Raw genomic sequence first — 22,208 nt, 5'->3', positions numbered from 1 at the left:
GAGGATGTGGCAGGAGACATGAAGTCAGGGACCCAGCAAGGCCGGGCTGGTCTTATTGCTGACCACAGGTGAGCATTTTTGTGGGAGTCCTCCACCTGATGATAGAGGAAAACCTGCTGCTTGGAACCCCACGAGGGAGTCCAAGAATACTGCCTGAGTTAGGCTGTGGTTGCTGGATGCAGGGTGCGCGCCATCAAACTGCTGGGCTCTTGAGAGCCACCCTCCATCCCCCAGGCCTCCAGCCCTGCCCACCCCCCCGACTCCAACAATGGGCCCTGTTGAGCCAGTGGGGTTCTGGGCAGCAGGAAGTCCTTGGTTCAAGCCCCACATATGCAGAGCGCCTTGGAAGAGGTGCCCCTGTGACCTTCAGTGGAGTGCTCAAAGGGGCCCATTCTTCCTGGCTGTGGGGCTTGGGAGGGAGGGAACGGCACTGTGGCTTTGACCCCAGAGAGTCATGACTGGCCCAGTGTTCCCCCTTTGCCCTGCGGCTCTCTTGGTTCTATATACTGACCTCATGGGATTGGCCTTTGAGTCTGTCTTGGCTGCAGTGCACAGCTAGAGAGACGGGGCCTTTCTTCCCTCCCTGCAGCCCTGGCTGGTGGAATCTGGCTCTGGTAGGTGCTGAATCCTGCCCCCTACCCTCCGCCTCACCCTGGCTGCCTCCCTGCATGTACCCAGCACCCTTTTCTTCTGCTCATCATCCCCACAGCCCCTTATAGGGCCCTGCAGAGATTTCAGGAAAAACACACCCCAGCCTCCTGCCACGGAATGTGGTAAAAGCCTCTCTTCTTCCCAGACCCTGGGGACTGGGTTGGTGTGCTCTTCTATTCTCTGGTGGCCAACTGCCCCCCCCTCCAACTCCCCAACTCGGTTCTGTGGGATTCACCCTCACATGCTCCATTAGCAACAGATGCCATCACAGGCATCGAGGGACCCGTTTACGCGTGGAGGGAGCGATGGGTGTCCTCCTAGGAAGATTCCCAAGTAGAATCTTTTAGTCCTTTTCGGCTGTCTTTAAATACACCCAGAGGGCTTGTTGTTTAGAGCTTTTTCTGAGATGAAGGATCATAAACTCAGTGAAGTCACACAGCTTCCAGAGGTTTTCGGTAGATCTTCGGGGCACTGGTCTGCTCTGACATGAAAGGTAGGCAGGTCCAGGCTTATTTTTCTTACAGTGTCCTCTTCCTTTACTTAGTTGGTCCCATGAGAAAAATCTCTGCATCACTCCATTGTTTACTGATTCCTGGGGGTCAAGCTCAGCCAGCCTGCCCTCCCCCTAGGGGAAGCAACCTTGTGTGTTAAGGATGCCCAGGGTTTGTTTGGAGCAGGTGAGGTAAGACACACAGACATAGAAAGGGCTGCAGTGAGGAAATATGTTTTCATACTCACAGATTGCTAGAAATAGGAGACAGGCCATGCCGGGAGAACACATGTGGAAGCACCAGGGTTGATCAGGAGGCAGAGGGAGGTGGGGGAGGGTGGAATACCAGGGCAAGAGTCTTCAAGTGCTTTCTGCATTAAGGCTTCCCAGGTGGTGCTAGTGGTAAAGAACCCGCCCGCCAACGCAGGAGATGTAAGAGACGTGGGTCCAAACATGGGTTGGGAAGATCCCCTGGAGGAGGGCATGGCAATCCACTCCAGTATTCTTGCCTGGAGAATCCCTTAGACAGAGGAGCCTGGTGAGCACTAGTCCATGGAATTGCAGAGTCAGGCATGACTGAAGCGACTTGGCATGCACACATGCAGGAAGTAATAGGCAAAGCAGGGTAATTAGGTTTAAGACTGGATGATTGAATAATGTCTGCAGGCTCTGGAGCATAGGGACTCTCCCATGTTATCTGGTAATCTGGTACCTACCTGGCTCTGGGGTGATTAGGGCAGGGGGATTGGGATCCTGGTAGTGTCAGAACTTCATATAAGGAGGAGTTTGGGGGTGTGAGCCCTGGACCGGGTGGTTTCCTATCCTCAGGAATTGGCTAGAGTGGAGGGACAGTCCCTCCAGTGTCAGCAAGATTACATGATGTCAAAAACATTCAATTGAGAAATTATAAAATGTGGTTATTATACCCCATCTATTTGCAAAATGCTATAGGAATTCTAGCCATTCTGCTGTATCTTCAACAATACCTTTTCTCTGCCTCTTCCGTGAAGTCTTTTCTCACCCCACCCCTGGGGGCCTCAGAGGCAATGATTCCCTTCTCCCAGGGACTCCGCCTGTCCCTCTACAGTCCCCGCTATTCCGTGCCCAGACTTGGGGTTAGCTGTGCTCATGCTGACCTTCTCCCCAGGGATCATGAGCTCCCTGAGGATTAGTCTGATCCTGTATCCCCTGCAGTGCCTTTCCCTGGCCTGACACACAGGAAATGGTAGTGGAACACCGAATGAACTTCCATCAAACTCCAGGGAGCCATCTGCATCTCAGGGAACTCTGGACAATGTCAGCTGTCTACGTGTCCCTCTTGAAAAAAACAGCAGGGGATATGGCAAGGTGGGGACCTAGCGAGGCACTTATATTCTCATTACTGACAACATGGGTGGGCATTTTTGTAGGTATCCCCTGGCCGCCTCTGGACTATACCTGGAGCAATTCTTATTCTAGTGTTCATGACCTCATGGGAGTCCTTCGATTCCTGAACTTTCCTATAGAAGCACATGTGCATTCCCCTAGGACAGGAGATCCAGGGCATTCATCAGATTTTGGAATTGCTCCAAACAGGGACCAGATTAAGAGCCTTACAATGGATGGTCCCTGCCAATACAATGGTCCAGCACTAGTGTCTAGAAGCTCCCACTGCCTCTGTCCAGGTCAGTCCTGCTGGACTCCTGTTCCTCACGGGCCCTGTCTCTGTGCCCTTCCATCTCCCACTGTTAGGTCTCTGACCCCTTGTAGGGTGGTGTCTCCTAGACTGATCCTGATCAGGGGGTGGGTGTGATTTAATTCATTCTGGACCACCACCCTGGGGCTGATGGGACTCTGATCTGGAGAAAATGTAGAAGCAGAGGAATGCAGTCAAAGAAGACAAAATAATAATAGTTTAGCCACTAAAAAAGTCAAGGACTTTTAATTCCTCCTCATAGGCGATAGATATCCTTCTATATCCTTCCATCTGAGCCATATCCTTGAAGGTGTTTTGTAGATAATGAAACCCCCACCAGGTGAAAAAAGTTAACTACATACTGACCAGACTATAACCATGGCACAGACTATAACCATGTAAGATGGCTGGTCCATCTTACACAATTCTGAGAACTGGCCCCAAGGCAATGAGGCCTCCCTGGAACTGGAGATTAACTCTACTTAATCAAGATGATGCTGACCAACGATTGTGTCTGACTTCACAGTGTCCCGTCCAGGTAACTTCTCAGGTGCTCCAAGAGCTCTGCAGTGGGGTCACTTACTTAAGCTCTCACCTACCTCCTCCTACTCTGCCCAGGCTGCTCTGGCCGACAGCAACCAGGTAGCTGCTGGGAGACTCTGCAGACGCCAACAGTAACAGCAACAACTGCAACAGCCGCCGTTGCTGCCGATATTATTCTTATTACCAACAGTAATAGCAACCGTGTATCAGTAAGAGCAAAGGTGAAAGCTGACATCATCGACAGCTGACTCTGCCAAGGGCTTCCCTGTATTCATTTTCTCATTTGATTCTCACAACTGCCCTGTGAGACAGGAACTTGAATCTTTCCCATCTCCATTTTATGGAAGGAAACTGAGACACAGAGAAGTCGTTACTCCCCTGAGGTCACACAGCTAGTACATGTAGAGCCAGTGTGGATCCAGGCGTGTCCCACTCCCAAGCTCACACCTGTGGCGCCTGTGCCACATTGCCGTGTGCCTAACTGCCCCCTCCATCTGAGAGCATCACTGTCCTAGCAGCTTTTCGTCTCCCCTCTCCCCTCTCCCCACGGCTCTCACAGAGCCCCGTCGTCCTTCTACAGCAAAGCACTCATTACACGGAATCGCCAATGCCTGTTTCTAGAGCATGAACTCCTTGAGGGCGGGGCCCGAGGGCTGGACTCCCTGAGGGCGTGGCCTGGGTCACTCTTGTTCTCCACTGACTCGAGCCTGGTGCAATGCCTGGCACACAGCACCGTGTCTCTTCTGGTTCTCTTGTGAGGTGCAGCCTTGGGCACGACCCATGCCTCACCACCAGTGTGCAGCTGACTGGCCACTCTGCCCTGCCAGCTTCATGCACTCCCCTGCCTGCGGCCTCAGACGAGGCTTGAAGGGAACGGAGGCGAGGATGCCGGAGTTCAGAGTGTGTACTAGGCCGCCCCTCTCCCTGCTCACAGTGCTAGACCTCGATGGGAACTGACATCTTCTCTTGTGCCTTGACTGCTCCCTCCCCTCTCCTTGGGGACTCACGGCCCAGAAGCTGATTGGGAAGGACAGGGCCTAGTTTTACTGGAACAAACAGCCAGCGAAAGGGCACACGCAGCCCCTCCTTCCTAAGATGCTGTGCCGCTCAGCCCTGTTCTGACAAAGAAGGCCAAGACCACTAGGCCTTGAGGGCCTGCAGGGGCCTCTCAGTTTGGGCCTGGGTTCTGAAGGTTTGGCGTGTCTCCAGTTTCCTGATTCTGAGGAATCTCTGTCCTGGTGGTATTCTTTCTGCCCCTGAGACCACGGCAGATGGGGGCTCTGGGGTCCCAGCCTACCTGAAGCCAGATTCCAGGATAAGGGTGCACTGATGCTCTTGCCTCAATGTCAGTATCTGGAGCCATGGGAGCATCCACAGGAGGCCTCATCCCAGGAGATGCCCAGGTCTAAGCGAGGCTCACCCTCTGAAGCTAGAGGGCTTTGTGAGAAGAGGTGCTGGGAGATATGGCCAGAAAAAGAGGTGTCATAGAGTGCAGATATATATAGGGGACCTCTGAGCTGAAGCAGAAATGAGTATTGGGTCTTTAAAACCACGCTACTCCTCTGGATGGGCCAAAGGTTGTTTAAAGCATCAGTTGGAGCCTGCATCCACTGCAGGAACAGAATCCCAGAATTGGTGTCCCCACCAGCTTGTCCTGGGGTCTGACTCCTGTCTTCCAGGAAATCCCATTGCCTCTGTTAGTTTACCTATGTTCACCTATAGGTCCATCCATCAACCTATCAAGAATTCATCAATGACCCGTGCACATAGCACCACCCAAGCAAACGCTTACTCTCTTGCTGGAGAGACAGGGCGGATGGCTGTGTATACATACCCACAAATGGTGAACCAGCACAGGGTGTGCCTTGTATGGGATAGAGTGAGGTGACAAGGTGCATGTCACCTCAGGGCAGGCAGATGAATTTGGGAGGAGTCAGAGAGGGGAGGGGTCCACATGGATTGGGGTGCTGGGAGAGGGGCATGCAGAGGGGTCTGGAAGGATGCATTCTGTGAACAGGAGAGCCAAGAGCCTATGACTACATGGAATCAGGCCATGTGGCTCTGGTGCCACCAACACCACCCTTCCAGCTCCACTCTGAGCACGACCTGTTATTGCCACATACCTGGCTCAGTGCTGCCACACCCTTGTGCCCGTGCCCTTGAAGACAGACGGTCAGTTGAGAGAAGAGTGGACAGAGGAACAGGGCACCTAGTCATTCCCTCCCTCCCTCCTTTCCTCCTTTCTGTATGAACCAAGCACTGTTTGTAACAGTGAACAGAGGCAAAACCACTGCCCTCATGGAGCTTGCATTTACCTTTGTCACCAGTTCCTGCTTTGGTTTTTTCTCTGTAAAATGAGACTACTTCTGTTACCAAACTCAGGTTCAGATGCTCATCACTCAACAATCCAATACTGAGAGACAAATGTTGGGTAAAAGGAAAGAGCTTTATTGAGGAAGCCAGCAATCCCAGGGAGAAGGTGGACTCATGTCCCAAAAGGCCAACTCCCCCTTGTCGATGAGGGAGCAAGAGTTTTTAAAGGAGAATTTCAGGGGTGCATGGGGTCGGGGGGACAGGGTCTATGCACAGAACAGCGCAGTCAGCTCTGACAATCATCCTGAAACTGGTCATTCAGTGGTCTGATCAGTGTCATCTTGATTGTTTCAAGTGCAGCTAATCTCCAGTTCCAGGGTGGCTTCATTTCCTTGAGGCCAGATCTTGGAATTTTGTACGATGGAGCAGTTTGTGTTATGGTTATAATCTGGTCATCATGTGGTTAACTTTTTTCACCTGATAGGGGTTTCAGTATCTGCAAGAAACTCAAAGAATATGGCTCAGAATATTATCTGTAGTCTGTGAGGAGGAATTAAAAGTTCTTAACTTTGTTTAGTGGCTAAACTAGTATTGTGTTCTTTGACTGGGTTCCTTTACTTCTGCATTCTCGCACTTTTCTGATTAAATTAATTCTTTGGCTAAAGTTGTACAGACAAGATGCAGGCAGAGAACATGGGGTGGGATGTGTTCTGGGAATGCCTCATAGACGGTCCTGCTCCCTTATACTTCTGCCTCCAAATCTTTCAAATTCATTGGAACTTACACTTGGTTGTAAGCTGGGCTGGTCACACCTGTGGAAGGTCCTTTCCTGGGGATACGTGTCAGCATCACTACTACCGTTACTGACACAGCAAAGCATCAGTGCAGCCCCAGCCGACTGAGGGATAACCCACACATCCCCAGGTCCTGGCTGGATTTTCTGCATCAGGTAGGGCCTCCTCGGATGCTCACGTCACACACATCCCTGCATCCTGGTGTCCCACACCCTCTCTTGTGTTGCCCGAGGGCAGAACAAGAAGGCTCGCCCTGCCTGTGTGTTTAGGTAAGCTGCTTCATGGTTGATTTCCAATTCATCCACTCTGTTCCCTTGCTGGAGACTAAACACCAAAACAATTATTGTTTAATTTCAAGTGAAAGGAGCATTAAAGGAGACATGGTGTGACCTTTTCTGTGTATGTATCTATAGATAGAGATATATAGACACTGGAATTTATTTCCCCAGGGAGAGCAGTGGTACCGTGCTGCCAGCTGGGTCTGCGTTTGGAGCTGTGTTTGTGTACAGTGCTATGTGTAATTTATTTCCCCAGGGAAGAGCTGCTAAGATGGCACATCTGATTCCTGTAGAGATTTCTTTTCCTTTTTTCTTTTTTTAAAAAATAAACCAATCCACCCCTTACCCCCAGAGGAAAAATGTCTCCTCCATCTAGTGGCCTTATGTGACTGGTGTCTTTGAGTTTCACAATGCCTTGGCAGAGGGCTAGGACTCTGGTCCCTGCAGATTCTCTGGGATCCCAAGTCACGCAGCCTCTTTCTGTTGTCATCTTGGACAGGGGTTGGGGGAAGGGACTACAGAATGACTGAGACCAAGGACACACAGTGCCAGACTTGTCCTGCTTTTTCTCATCTTTCTTCTGTGGGCTCTAAGTGATAGTTTCATTCACCCGTTGGCTTACTCTTCCCTGGCACTAGCTTTGGCCTGGAGTTAGGAAGCAGCGTCCTCACGCTTTGGGTACCTCTCCCAAATCCACTCCCCACATCCCTCCCCTTCCTCAGCCAGAGCCACCTCATGAGGCAGTTCTCAGACCCTCGGGTAAATTATTAAGAACTCCAGCTCTCTGTGTTCCCGGTCCTCCTCTGTGCCCGATTGTGGGGGAGATTAGAAATGTTTAGAAGGCATTATTTAATTAGTTAGCAAATGCAATGCTTACTTTAATTTTGTAAATTCAGTAGGCACAAGTGCCCACCCACTTGTTCCAGTTGCCATAACAACTTTAAATTTCATTTGTGGTCTCTGGTGCGGTTTCCTCTTTGATTGTGTGTATCTGTGTTTTGTGTGTCTAAGGGAGTGTAGTTTTTTTTTCCCCCATCCTCCTTTTCTCCTGAGCCCCTACCTTGATGCCCGCTATTTTATCTTATCCTCTTTGATGCCTTCTTTTGTCCTCCATTTCCTTCAGGGTCTCCCTCCAACCCCTTCCCTGGCTGTTGGGGTTTAGGGTAGAATTATCTTCACCCATTGCTGGAACTCATGAGGCAGGAGTTCTCCAGCTCTCTCTCTCTCGAGGGCTTTAGGGGAGTGAGGGGCTGTCTCTGTGCTGTGATTTCAGAGACACAGAGAAGCCCTGAGAGCCCGGAATATCAACCTGTGCCAGTGTTGCAATGCCTGAAATGTCCCCAGTGAAAATTTGTAACTCTGGTCCCCTCCCCGAGGGAACAGTGAGTGCTCTTGAGGGGATTAAACTATCAGGAGGATTTTTTGAGGAAATAGTGACTGATCTTATGGGTACTGTTGGTTTGAGGGGGGCAGCAGGACAGCACCCCACTCCTGGAAGGGCATAGAGATGCAGGAAGTGAGCATGGATGAGAGGAATTTCTGAAGTCACACAATCCACCATGCATGCCCTTTTCCAGGGAAAGTCTAGCTCTTTGGCAGATTGCACCATTTTCCCTAACATGCATCAGAGAATTCCCAGACCTGGAACTCAAGCAACTTCTGAGTCTGGGTATAGGATGTTGGCTACTCCAGGCTTCCTGTGCCTCCTGGGTAATGTTGACCAGACATGGCAGTGATGCAGGAGGCTTTTTTGCTAAGAAGCAGGAGAACTTGACTGCAGTGGGGTCTGGAAAGCAACCTAAAAGGAGAGGACCCCAGAATTTGCCTCTATCAGGGGCAGAAGTTGTCATCTATGAGGGAGCCTGGAACTTAAGCTAAGCATGCAGAGTCTCAAGAGGATGAATCCAGGGGGGGAACTGAAATTGTACTGCTTGGGGGAATGTCTTAGATTGGGTTTCTTCAAAAGCAAGCTCTAAGCCAAGAAGTTGCGGGCAAGTAGTTTATTTAGGCGGAGAAGGCAATGGCAACCCACTCCAGTACTCTTGCCTGGAAAATCCCATGGATGGAGGAGCCTGGTAGGCTGCAGTCCATGGGGTCGCTAGGAGTCGGATACGACTGAGCGACTTCACTTTCACTTTTCACTTTCATGCGTTGGAGAAGGAAATGGCAACCCACTACAGTGTTCTTGCCTGGAGAATCCCAGGGACGGGGAACCTGGTGGGCTGCCATCTATGGGGTCGCACAGAGTCGGACACGACTGAAGCGACTTAGCAGCAGTTTATTTAGGAGTTTGGTCCTGGGAACTGATGAGGGAATGGGAGGGAAGAAAGCCAATAAAGGGTATGCTGTTAAGCAGGTGACATCCTTGGGAAACTGCGACTCAGTTCCTGGGGAACTCTAGAAGACAGTATGAAACACAGAGTTACCCCACCAGAGGGGCAGAGAAACCGAGAATGAGTCCTTCAGCACTTCCGGCCCTGCGGCATTGGCAGATGCTGCTTCTGGTTGTGTTGATTGCCCAGCACTTCTGAGGGGTTTGAAAGGAGAGCTGCCAGTGCAGTGAGATGCTGTCAGTAATGCTTAGGGGATGCAGGCAGGGAATGGATAGCATCTTCTCTGGTCCATGGCTTGTTTATTGTTGTTGTCACTCAGTCGTGTCTGACCCTTTGCAACCCCATGGACTGTAGTCTACCAGGCTCCTCCATCCCTGGGATTTCCCAGGCAAGAATACTGGAGTGGGTTGCCATTTTCTTCTCCAGGCAATCTTCCTGACCCAGGGATCGAACCCGTGTCTCCTGAATTGCAGATGGATTCTTTACCCCTGAGCCACCGGGGAAGCCCAGAGCCATTCCTGCCCCAGTGAAGTTTACTGTGTCTTCACTGCTGCTTCCAAATGGTGACTGATCACACATTCTTAAAAAAAAAAAAAAAAAAGAGAGAGAGAGAGAAAAAGACAGCTTGAGGGTTAGTGAAACAAACTGAAGTTTTACTGCTGCAGTTGGTTCTGAGGATGTACTTGATTTTCATCATATTGCTATTTCTACCACCAGTTCTAAATTCCTGTGCTCATCAGCATTTTTGCTATTCTGGGGCCAAGCCATTATCCCTGAGAAACTGGGACCCCGGGGCACTGGGACTTTGTCAGGCCATTGGTGGCCACAACTGCCCATTCATGGTTATCAAGGTGTACACTCCCAGTGAATTGGCTGAGTTCCACACATCACCCTTTCTGCCTCTCTTGTGTAGCAGAAACCTTAACTCCTCATGATGCCATGCTATGCTATGCTATGCTATGCTAAGTCGCTTCAGTTGTGTCCGACTCTGTGTGACCCCATAGATGGCAGCCCACCAGGCTCCGCCGTCCCTGGGATTCTCCAAGCAAGAATACTGGAGTGGGTTTCCATTTCCTTCTCCAATGCATGAAAGTGAAAAGTGAAAGTGAAGTCGCTCAGTCCTGTCCGACTCTTAGTGACCCCATGGACTGCAGCCTACCAGGCTCCTCCATCCATGGGATTTTCCAGGCAAGTGTCAATTTCCCCTGCCACTTCCTTAACTTCTTTCTTTGCCTGCTGGTTAGCTGGCATAAGGAACCCCAGAGAAAGAATGTGGGCATTCTCCCTAGAGAGGAGGAGCGCACTAAAGAGGTGGTTAAGTCATTAATGTAGGTCAGTTCTTCAGGGTCCTTGTCTTCCTTCATGCCAAATATCTGGTTTCTTTTTCCACACCTGACCTACCCTGGAACCTTCCCCTGGGGTGTGCACACACCACTCAGCCAAGATGAATCTCAAAGTGAAGGCTTCTGGGAGGAGCAAGACTCATTATGGCTTGGAGTTATCCCTTTACTTTTGACTCCAAGGAACCTTTCTGGGCATGTGTACAGTTCACTTCAGTTCAGTCATTCGGTCATGTCCTACACTTTGCTACCCCATGGACTGCAGGCCTCTCTGTCCATCACCAACTCCTGGAACTTGTTCAAACTCATGTCCATTGAGTCAGTGATGCCATCCAACCATCTCACCCACTGTTGTCCCCTTCTCCTCCTGCCTTCAATCTTTCCTAGCATTAGGGTCTTTTCCAATGAGTAGGTTCCTTGCATCAGGTGGCCAAAGATTGGAGTTTCAGCGTCAGCATCAGTCCTTTCAATGAATATTCAGGACATATTTCCTTTAGGATGGACTGGTTGGATCTTCTTGCAGTCCAAGGGATTCTCAAGAGTCTTCTCCAACACCACAGTTCAAAAGCATCAACTCTTTGGCACTCAGCTTTCTTTACAGTCCAACTCTCACATCCATACATGACTAATGGAAAAACCACAGCTTTGACTAGATGGACCTTTGTTGGCAAAGTAATGTCTCTGCTTTTTAATAAGCTGTCTAGGTTGGTCATAACTTTTCTTCCAAGAAACAAGTGTCTTTTAATTTCATGGCTGCAGTCACCATCTGCAGTGATTGGAACCCTCCCCCCAAAATAAAATCTGACACTGTTTCCACTGTTTCTCCATCTATTTGCCAAAAAGTGATGGGACCAGATGCCATGATCTTTGTTTTCTGAATGTTGAGCTTTAAGCCAACTTTTTCACTCTCCTCTTTCACTTTCATCAAGAGGCTCTTTAGTTCTTCTTTGCCTTCTGCCAGAAGGGTGGTGTCATTTGCATATCTGAGGTGATTGATATTTCTCCCAGCAATCTTGATTCCAGCTTGTGCTTCTTCCAGCCCAGCGTTTCTCATGATGTACTCTGCATATAAGTTAAATAAGTAGGGTGACAATATACAGCCTTGATGTACTCCTTTTCCTATTTGGAACCAGTCTGTTGTTCCATGTCCAGTTCTAACTGTTTCTTCCTGACCTGCATATAGGTTCCTCTAGTCTTTCCCATTCTATTGCTTTCCTCTATTCTTTGCATTGATCATTGAGGAAGCCTTTCTTATCTCTCATTGCTATTCTTTGGAACTATGCATTCAAATGGGTATATCTTTCCTTTTCTCCTTTGCCTTTCACTTCTCTTCTTTTCATAGCTGTTTGTAAGCTGTCTTCATAGTGCATGTGTGGTGTCTGCCTTATTCTTTACTCAGACAAGTCTTTGCCTCTCTTTGTCCTTGCCATGATTATTCCCTTGAGACATTTACAGGAGACAAAGACTGGCTATTTACCCTGTTTCTGTTGTTAGTTCCATTTCCTAGAGCAAACAGTGGACTGGTTATAAATTCCTCAACTGGAGCTCACCTATTTCTTGCCTCAGGAAATGCAAAGAGGAGGCTGGCTGATTGTAAATGTCCAACCTGAAGCCAGTAGTCATGTATGGATGTGAGAGTTGGACCATAAAGAAAGCTGAACACTGAAAAATTAATGCTTTTGAACTGTGGTGTTGGAGAAGACTCTTGAGAGTCCCTTGGACTGCAAGGAGATCTAATCAGTCCATCCTAAAGGAAAGAAGTCCTGAATATTCATTGGAAGGACTGATGCTGAAGCTGAAACTCCAATACTTTGGCCACCTAATACAAAGATCTGACTCATCGGAAAAGACCCTGATGCTGGGAAAGATTGAAGGTGGGAAGAGAAGGGGACCACAGACGATGGGATGATTGGATGGCATCACTGACTTGATAGACATGCGTTTGAGCAAGCTCCCGGAGTTGGTGATGTACAGGGAAGCCTGGAGTGCTGCAGTCCATGGGGCCTTGAAGAGTCAGACATGACTGAGCAATTGAACTAACCTGGAGCGTGTCTATCTCCTACCTCAGTCTCACGGTCAGGTTTTCAATCCCTGCCAGAGCCCAGTGGTATGTTCAAAACTGTTAACGCAAGTTTGTAGGCCTAATGTATAGTGAGGCCAAATACACTGAAACATCAGAGTTTGGAGCAGAGAAAAGTTTATTGCAAGGCAATGCAAGGAGACCAGTGGCTTAAGCCCTGAGAAGCCTCAGGTTCCCCAAATGTTTCAGCAAAGCAGTTTTAAAGGGCAGGTGAGGGAAGGGAGAAACCTATACGCAAGTCAGGAAGCAACAGTTAGAACCGGACGTGGAACAACAGACTGGTTCCAAGTAGGAAAAGGAGTACATCAAGGCTGGATATTGTCACCCTGCTTATTTAACTTCTATGCAGAGTACATCATGAGAAAAGCTGGGCTGGAAGAAGCACAAGCCGGAATCAAGATTGCTGGGAGAAATATCAATCACCTCAGGTATGCAGATGACACCACTCTTATGGCAGAAAGTGAAGAGGAACTAAAAATCCTCTTGATGAAAGTGAAAGAGGAGAGTGAAAAGGTTGGCTTAAGGCTCAACATTCAGAAAACTAAGATCATGGCATCCGGTCCCATCACTTCATGGCAAATAGATGGGGAAACAGTGGAAACAGTGTCAGACTTTATTGTTTTGGGCTCCAAAATCACTGCAGATGGTGATTGCAGCCATGAAATTAAAAGACACTTACTCCTTGGAAGGAAAGTTATGACCAACCTAGATAGCATATTGAAAATCAGAGACATTACTTTGCCAACAAAGGTCTGTCTATTCAAGGCTGTGGTTTTTCCAGTGGTCAGGTATGGATGTGAGAGTTGGACTGTGAGCACTGAAGAATGAATGCTTTTGAACTGTGGTGTTGGAGAAGACTCTTGAGAGTCCCTTGGACTGCAAGGAGATCCAACCAGTCCATTCTAAAGGAGATCAGTCCTGGGTGTTCTTTGGAAGGAATGATGCTAAAGCTGAAACTCCGATACTTTGGCCACCTCATGTGATGAGTTGACTCATTGGAAAGAACTCTGATGCTGGGAGGGACTGGGGGCAGGAGGAGAAGGGGACGACAGAGGATGAGATGGCTGGATGGCATCACCGACTCAATGTACATGAGTTTGAGTGAACTCCGGAAGTTGGTGATGGTCAGGGAGGCCTGGTGTGCTGCAATTCATGGGGTCACAAAGAGTCGGACATGACTGAGCGACTGAACTGAACTGAATTGAGGGAAGGGAGTCACAGCGTCTGTGATCAGCTTGTGCCCAGTTCTCTGATTGGTTTATGGTGAGGCAGCAGGATGGTGTCTCAAGGGTTAGCATTATCCTTCCTTCCTTCCCTGGTGGCTCAGATGGTAAAGCGTCTGTTTACAATGCGGCAGACCCGGGTTCAATCCCTGCGTCAGGAAGTTCCCTGGAGAAGGAAAAGGCAATCCACTCCAGTACTTTTGCTTGGAAAATCCCATGGACGGAGGAGCCTGGTGTCCATGGGGTTGCAAAGAGTTGGACACAACTGAGCGACTTCACTTTCATTTCTTAGGCACCAGGAGGCCTGGCCTGGGGCTATGTGCTAGTCAGCAAGCAGTTCCTCCATTTGGTGTGTGTGGGGGTGGGGATGGGGCGGGGTGGTTCAGATCTCTGAAACAACTCAGGAAATTTGCCTCAAATACTATTATCTATGTACTTCCTGGAGAGGAGCTAAAGCAGAGGATATGGGAGAAGGTCCTCCCGGTTGGACCCCTTAGGGTCCTGCTTGGTTACAAAGCTGCATTTTGGATGATGAGAAGAGCATTTCGCTGCAAATAGCACAGCCTTGCTTGAATCCTAAATTTCTGTCCTGTGACTTCCTTGTTTAAGCTTCCCAGAGACTCCAAACAACATTACCTATCCCAGATACTGTCTCATGGAATCTGCCAGGTCTTTTGGTAAGATTCTCTTAAAAGTGGGATGGTCAAGATCCATTGATTTTGTTGTAGCCACGCGTTGCTGGAAACAAACTTACTCAGAAGGACAATGCAGATAGTGGAGTGCAGTTTATTACACTGGTAGGCCCAAGGCAGAGTCTCCTCTTAGTCAAGGACCCCGACTAGTTTTTGTGAAAACCTTACATACCCTAAGTGTATGAGGTTCCCTGTAACTAGTCTGAACAAAGGAAAAAGAAAGATACAGTCAAAGTTAACCCATGATTCATATGCCTTAAGCCTAGGTAGTTAACAGTGGACAATTATTAATAAGCTTATGGTCATACCCCAATAAGCATAATAGAATGTATGTTGGTTACACGGATAATTAGGGTATTCTTTTAGACAATGGAGAGCTCTGGGGCTCTTCCTTCCAGGGGCCTGGTTTTCCAGTTGGTATGTCATTTCCATAGATACTGGGCATATAGCTCAAAGTCTACAGTAGGGCCCAAGATGGAGTCCTGCTTTCAAGATGGAGCCTGTTCTGTCTGTTTCCTCCTTTGGCTTCTCCTTTTTTGTGCTGTTGTGCTAAGTCGTTTCGGTTGTGTCTGACTCTTTGCAACTCCATGGACTGTAGCCCACCAGGCTCCTCTGCCCACGGGATTCTCCAGGCAAGAATACTGGAGTGGGTTGTCATTTCCTTCTCCAGGGGCTCTTCCCAACCCAGGAATCTAATCGGCTTCTCTTATGTCTCCTCCATTGGCAGGCGGGTTCTTTATCACCTGTGCCACCTGGGAAGGCCCTCCTTTTCTTAGGAGGAACTACCTCATATATCCCAGGATTACTGGACCTTTAAAAACTTCACATATGTGGCAGGTTTCTGGGTCTTTGTAGGGCTCGTATCCCATCCCTGGTACACACATCTTAGCAGGGCTTCTGAGTGGGTGCTGCTTCCTGCTCCCCAGACCTGTTATGATGCTGTATCAGTGTTGCTGCTGCTAAGTCACTTCAGTCGTGTCTGACTCCGTGCAACCCCATAGACAGAAGCCCACCAGGCTCCCCTGTCCCTGGTATTCTCCAGGCAAGAACACTGGAGTGGGGTGCCATTTCCTTCTCCAATGCATGAAAGTGAAAAGTGAAAGTGAAGTCGCTCAGTCATGTCCGACTCTTAGCGACCCCATGGACTGCAGCCCACCAGGCTCCTCCGTCCATGGGATTTTCCAGGCAAGAGTGCTGGAGTGGGGTGCCATTGCTTTCTCCAGTGCCAGTGTAATGGGTCAGTTTGATGTTTTGTGGCATGTTTAGAAAGCCAAACTTCCTCTGAGTTAGAAGGTGGCAGAGAGCAGAAGAGCTAAGTGGATCTGGGGTAAGACCATTAAAATATAAGCTATGCATTCCAAGTGAACGCAAACTTGTTTTGATTCTTTTAGAAGGGGCTTGAAAAGAATGCATTCACCTGATCAATAATCACAAACACAGATTGACGGCTGTGTGGACCTGTTCTGCCAAAGGTATCTGGCAAAAAAATTGCAACGAGGCTACCACTCTTATGTTTATGATGGTCCATTGTCATATTCTGGAGAAGGCAATGGCAACCCACGCCAGTACTCTTGCCTGGAAAATCCCATGGACGGAGGAGCCTGGTAGGCTGCAGTCCATGGGGTCGCTAGGAGTCAGACATGACTGAGCGACTTCACTTTCACTTTTCACTTTTCACTTTAATGGATTGGGGAAGGAAATGGCACCCCACTCCAGTGTTCTTGCCTGGAGAATCCCAGGGACGGAGAGCCTGGTGGGCTGCCATCTATGGGGTAGCACAGAGTAGGATATGACTGAAGCGACTTAGCAGATTGTCATATTCATGATCCATCAGATTTGCTGATGAATTTAAGGGGCCTTGTATCGTTTAAGTCTTTGAGGGTGATGCTAGTCTCTGTCATTTCATCTAAGATGTTGATATCACTGCAGTTTTACTCTCTTGTCACTGTGTGTGCATGCGTGTATGTGTGTGTGTGCATGTGTGTGTGTGTACGTGCCTGCACATGTGTAGCAAAGGCTGCCGCTTGACTATCAAAATGACTCTACTTTGTTGTTGTTTAGTTGCTAAGTCCTGTCCAACTCTTTATGACCCCGTGGACTGTAGCCCACCAGTCTCCTCCGTCCATGGTATTTCCTAGGCAACAGTACTAGAGTGGGTTGTCATTTCTTCCTCCAGGGAATCTTCTTGACCCAGGAATTGAACCCATGACTCCTGCATTGCAGGTGGATTCTTTGTTGCTTAGCCACTGGGGAAATCATGCCTGCATGCAGTTTCTTTGAGAGTTGATCTTAGGAACACTGGAAGGGGAGAGGGGAAGTGGTACAAGGAAGGAAGAAAGCTGAAAAGGGTATATTATATTTCAGGTTGCCATTGTGGGAAAGCAAAAGTGAAAATGTTAGTCAGTCAGTCGTGTCTGACTCTTTGTGATCCCATGGACTCTAGCCCACCAGGCTCCTCTGTCCATGGGATTCTCCAGTCAAGAATACTGGAGGGGGTTGCCATTTCCTTCTCCAGGGCATCTTCCTGACCCAGAAATGGAACCCTGGTCTCCTGCACTGCAGGCAGGTTCTTTACCATCTGCTCCACTAGCTTTATTCCCACTGCTGTGGGAACCTGGGCTCAATTCTACTAGGAAATCTGGAAACAGATGAGGGCATTCCTCTGAGTTCTCTCACCCAAGGATAATTGGCTGATGGCTTCTCCTGGGCATATTGACTCAGAACTTCCAGACTGCCCTGTGGATTTTCAAGATGAAGGAAAGCTCTCATGCAGAGAGAGATATATGCTGGCAGCAGGATGTCACCAAAATGGGGATCTGGGGAGGTCATTGACAGCATCTTTTACTGAGAGGTACATTCAAAGTCCAAAAAGTCCATTAAGAGAGGCAGTGGCTTGAGGTCATTCCCCAGTGTATACCAGGCAGGCTGGGGACTTGAGATGACAGCCAACCCATGTTGGCCATTAAGAAGCAGAAAGTGGGCTGCAAGAAAGAGCACACTGTGATCAGAAAACTTGGCACAGTCCAGGTCTGTCAGTGACCAAAGATTTTTGCAACTGGGGCAGAGGGCTTGCTACCAAGGGTTGGGGGTGGTGATGGTGGGGCATATGATATGTGATTCATTAGGGACTGAGATCAGGGCTATTGATCTGCTGAAGAGTGAGATGGAGCACAACTCTTCAGACATTTAGGGAGTTCATTTAATGCAGTGATTTTTAACTCTTTCTCTGAAAACCCTACATGCAATAGAGGTGCCTCCAGGCTCTGGAATCCACCAAAGGGTGGGCTGCTATGCCTCCACTCCCAACTCAAGCATGGTCACTTTTGTTTGCTGTCTTCTGGATCAGCTTGTGTTTGAAACAATATTTCTGCTTCTGAAAGAGGGCTGGAAAACCACTGATCTAATCAATCTGTGAAGCTCTGATTGATCTACGTTTGTGTGAATCCATTTGCCAAGTCAGAGGGTCAGGTCTTGGGGCAACTGGTTTCCTGTGCTGGAGGCCTTGACACTCAGGGAATGTCCCTGGGTCACAGTACCATTTAAAAATTGTACTTCTTCCATCTTCTCTCTAAAACCAGAGAAAGTGGGGGAAGTTCAGGCATCTCCTGCATAACATGGGCTTACCTTGGAATACTGCTTCACTGGGAGTCCCAGGTGAAGGTGTCAATTCATTTCCAAGTCAGAAGGTTTTCACATGGTCTTTGTATCTGCCTCTGCTCCAAACCCCAGCTACATTTGAACTTGGCAGACACAGTCTCCTTCCTCGCAGCCTCTGCTGGCCCAGCACCTTGGACAGGGACACAGGAGGCTGTTTCGAAGACTATTTCTCTCAGGAGGACAATTTACTCTTTGCTCTGTGCATGTCAGCAGAGCTCTTAAATTTTGAAGACAGTTGGATGAAATTGAATGTAGCCAATTTGCATCTTCAAATCGATTTTGTATACATGGGCATGTGCACTCACCGCTCTGGGGACAAGGAAGGAATTATGTTTGATGGCTCATGGGCAAAAAGTTGACAATTTGCTCTGTTCATCTTTGACCATGGGCTCTGTGACCTGGTGCCTCAGTTTCCATAAAATGGGAATGGAGTGGGCTGGGTGTTTTCTGAGATCTATTTTGGCTTTAGTATTCACATTTTGTACCTCTGGGGAAAAAGAGGGATAAAAAAGCCAAAGGTCCACGTCGCCCTGTGTAGCCGAACTGCAGCTCAGTTTGGGGAGAGTAAAAGTGTGCTTTGCACAGTCTTGGCCTCAGACCCAGGCTCAGTGTTTGGATGTTGTCATGAAGAGCAGGATAGGAGGTGTGGAGGGAGAGGGAGAAGCCTTCTTGATATCCTGCTGCAGGCTCTCTGTAACTATGATTGGCTGTGGGTGATGCAGAGGGTTACCACATCTCTCCGAGCCTCAATTGCCATGACCATAATGAGGCTAAACATAACTACCTCCTAGGATGGCTGAGAAGAGTAACCAGGAATGCCTAAGATATAGGCACTCATCGATTTTAGGTCTTGGTCTTGGATCTGGAATGGTAGATTTGGGCACAAACCTGGCACAGCTCATTTCTTTTCATCTCTTCATCTTTATCTTGTACTGTTCCCACAGCTCAAGGACTTTTTCCTGCAATTGTCCTCTCTCTCTCTCCTGCATCATTAATTTTTACCTCTCTGCCTTGTACTGGAGTGTTCCCATCAGAATACAAACATGCTATAATATCTTCAATTTTTAAAAAAATCTCCTTTGACCCCCACATCCCTCTTCAGCTGCTGTTCAACTTCTCTGCTGGCTTTGACAGTGAAACTTATCAGTAACTTGCTTTTTTTTTTTTTTTTACACTTTCTCGCCTCTCATTCTCCCATGAGATCATTCCAATCAAGCCTTCATTCCTACCACCTAGCATAGCTTTTGCCAAGGTTGAAAATAAGTGAAAGTGTTAGTCGCTCAGTTGTGTCTTACTCTTTGTGACCCCATGGACTGTAGCTTCTATCCACAGAATTCTCCAAGCAAGAGTATTGGAGGGGGCAGCCATTCCCTTCTCCAGGGAATCTTTCCAACTCAGGGATCTTCCCAAACCTGGGTCTCCTGCATTGCAGGCAGATTCTTTATCATCTGAGCCACCAGGGAAGCTCTTGCCAAGGTTGCCTATTGCTAAATTCAATGGTCAGTGCAGAGTCCTCATGTTGACCTGTCAGCAGCATTTGTCACAGCTGACCACTGTATTTCTTGCAACACCTTTTCCTCTTGGCTCACACTCCCTGTTTTCTTTACCAGTCATCTGTGCTGGATTTTCCTCTTCCTAACCTTTTACTATTGAAGTTCCCCAGTGCTTAGTTCTTCTCTATGTTTCTACTTATATATATATATCTCCAATCCCGGCTCCAACCCCATTCCCCTGATTACAGACAGATATATCCAGCTTGCTCAATACTGCTGCTTGGTTGTCTTATAGGCAACCTGAATTTAACATATCCTAAGCTGAACACGATGGACGTGAGTTTGAGTAAACTCCGGGAGTTGGTGATGGAGAGGGAGGCCTGGCATGCTATGATTCAGGGGGGTCCCAAAGAGTCAGACACGGCTGAGTGACTGAACTGAACTTAACTGAAGCTGAACACATCGAAACTGGTAATCACATCCTCATTTCAGTAATGGGAGAGTGACTTTTACCAGATATTCAGACCAAACACCTTAGACTCATCTTTGATGTCTCTCCTCTCATTCTCTATACCTAATACATCAGCAGAACAAGGAAGCTCTCTCTATGTTTGAAATAAACCCACCCCAATTATAAGAATTGGACTGAGAAGAAAGCTGAGTGCCGAAGAATTGGTGCTTTTGAACTGTGGCTCTGGAGAAGACTCTTGAGAGTCCCATGGACTGCAAGGAGATCCAACCAGTCTTCTAAAGGAGATCAGTCCTAAGTGGTCTTTGAAAGGAATGATGCTAAAGCTGAAACTCCAGTACTTTGGCCACCTCATGCAAAGAGTTGACTCATTGGAAAAGACTCTGATGCTGGGAGGGATTGGAGGCAGGAGGAGAAGGGGACGACAGAGGATGAGATGGCTGGATGGCATCACCGACTTGATGGACGTGAGTTTGAGTGAACTCCGGGAGTTGGTGATGGACAGGGAGGCCTGGTGTGCTGCAATTCATGGGGTCGCAAAGAGTCGGACACGACTGAGTGACTGAACTGAACTGAATTCCTTCTTCCCTCCTCCCCCACAGCCATCCTGGAGCAAGTAACCATGACCTCTTCCTAACTCTTGGAAGAGTCCACTAACTCATCTCTTTGCTTCTGTTCTTCTTACAGTTTGTTATGGTTCAGCAGCTAGTTCATGTCTGACTCTTTGCGACCTCATGGACTGCAGCACGCCAGGCTTTTCTGTCCTTCACTGTTTCCTAAAATTTGCTCAAACTCATGTCCGTTGAGTTGGGGATGCTATCCAACCATCTCTTCCTCTATCTTAGGATAATTATGGTTTAGAATGATAATTTTATTTTATTTTTAATTTTTTGAAGTATAGTTGATTTACAGTGTTGTGTTAATTTCTGCTGTACAGCAAAATGAGTCATACATATATGTATATATGTGTAAAATCTTTTTCGGTATTCTTTTCCATTATGGTTTATCACTAGATATTGAATATAATTCCCTGTGTTATACCGTAAGACCTTGTTGTTTATTCATTCTATGTACAGTAGTTTGCATCTGCAAGTCCCAAACTTCCCCAAACCCCTCCTCTATTTCCTTCCCTCTTGGCAACCACAAGCCTGTTCTCTGTGTAGAATGATACTTTAAAGACATTGTCAGATCATGTTAGGAGTCAGTGCAAAACAATCCAATACATTCTAATTTTACTCAGATAAGTGCTACGTGATCTGGGCCTTTTCGACCCTCTGATCTCACTGTTGTCCTTTGCTCACTGGGTCATAACCACATTATTCCCTAATGTGCTGAGATGATCTCACCCCAGGGCCTTTGCACCTGCTGTTCTGTCTGCCTGGGATGCTCTTCCGCCCACTGTCCTGTTCACTCCCTTACTTCATTCAAGCCTCGACACAAATGACACTTCCTCAGAGAGCCTTCTGTGAACGTCCCACCTAAAACACACCTTTGTTATTCTCTATCCACTAATTCTTCTTTTTATTTTTAAACTTTAACAGCTTTATTGAGGTATAATTGGCACACATGCATATTTAAACTACACCATTTTTATAAGTTTTGACATATCCATCAGTGAAACCATCAGCACAATCAAGATAATGAAACATCCATTACTCCCAAATGTCTACTTTTGTTGCTGTGTAATCTCTTCCTGCCACTCCTCACACATAAGCAATTGCTGATCTGCCTTCTGTTGCTACAGATTAGCTTGCGTTTTCTAGGACTCATATAAATGGAGTCGTATGGTATGTATTCTTTTGTAATCTGGCTTCTTTCACTCAACACAATTATTTTGAGATTCATCCATGTCATAATGAGTATCATTTCTTTTTATTGCTGAATATTATTTCATTGTGTGCTGATCTATTCACCTACTGGCACATGGAATATTTCTAATTGTTGGTTATTACAAATAAAGATATGGTGGCTGCTGCTGTTTAGTCACTATGTTGTGTCCGACTTTGCGACACCATGGACTGTAGCCTGCCAGAATCCTCTGTCCATGGGATTTCCCAGGCAAGAATACTGGAGTGGATTGCCATTTGCTTCTCCATGGGATCTTCCCCAACATGAGATCAAACCCAGGTCTCCTGCTTGTCAGGGGGATTCTTTAAAAGATATGGTGGACATTCATG

Source organism: Bubalus kerabau, chromosome 4 (genome assembly GCF_029407905.1).
Source record: "Bubalus kerabau isolate K-KA32 ecotype Philippines breed swamp buffalo chromosome 4, PCC_UOA_SB_1v2, whole genome shotgun sequence".
NCBI lineage: Eukaryota > Metazoa > Chordata > Mammalia > Artiodactyla > Bovidae > Bubalus > Bubalus kerabau.
Note: the sequence above shows the minus strand (reverse complement) of the source record.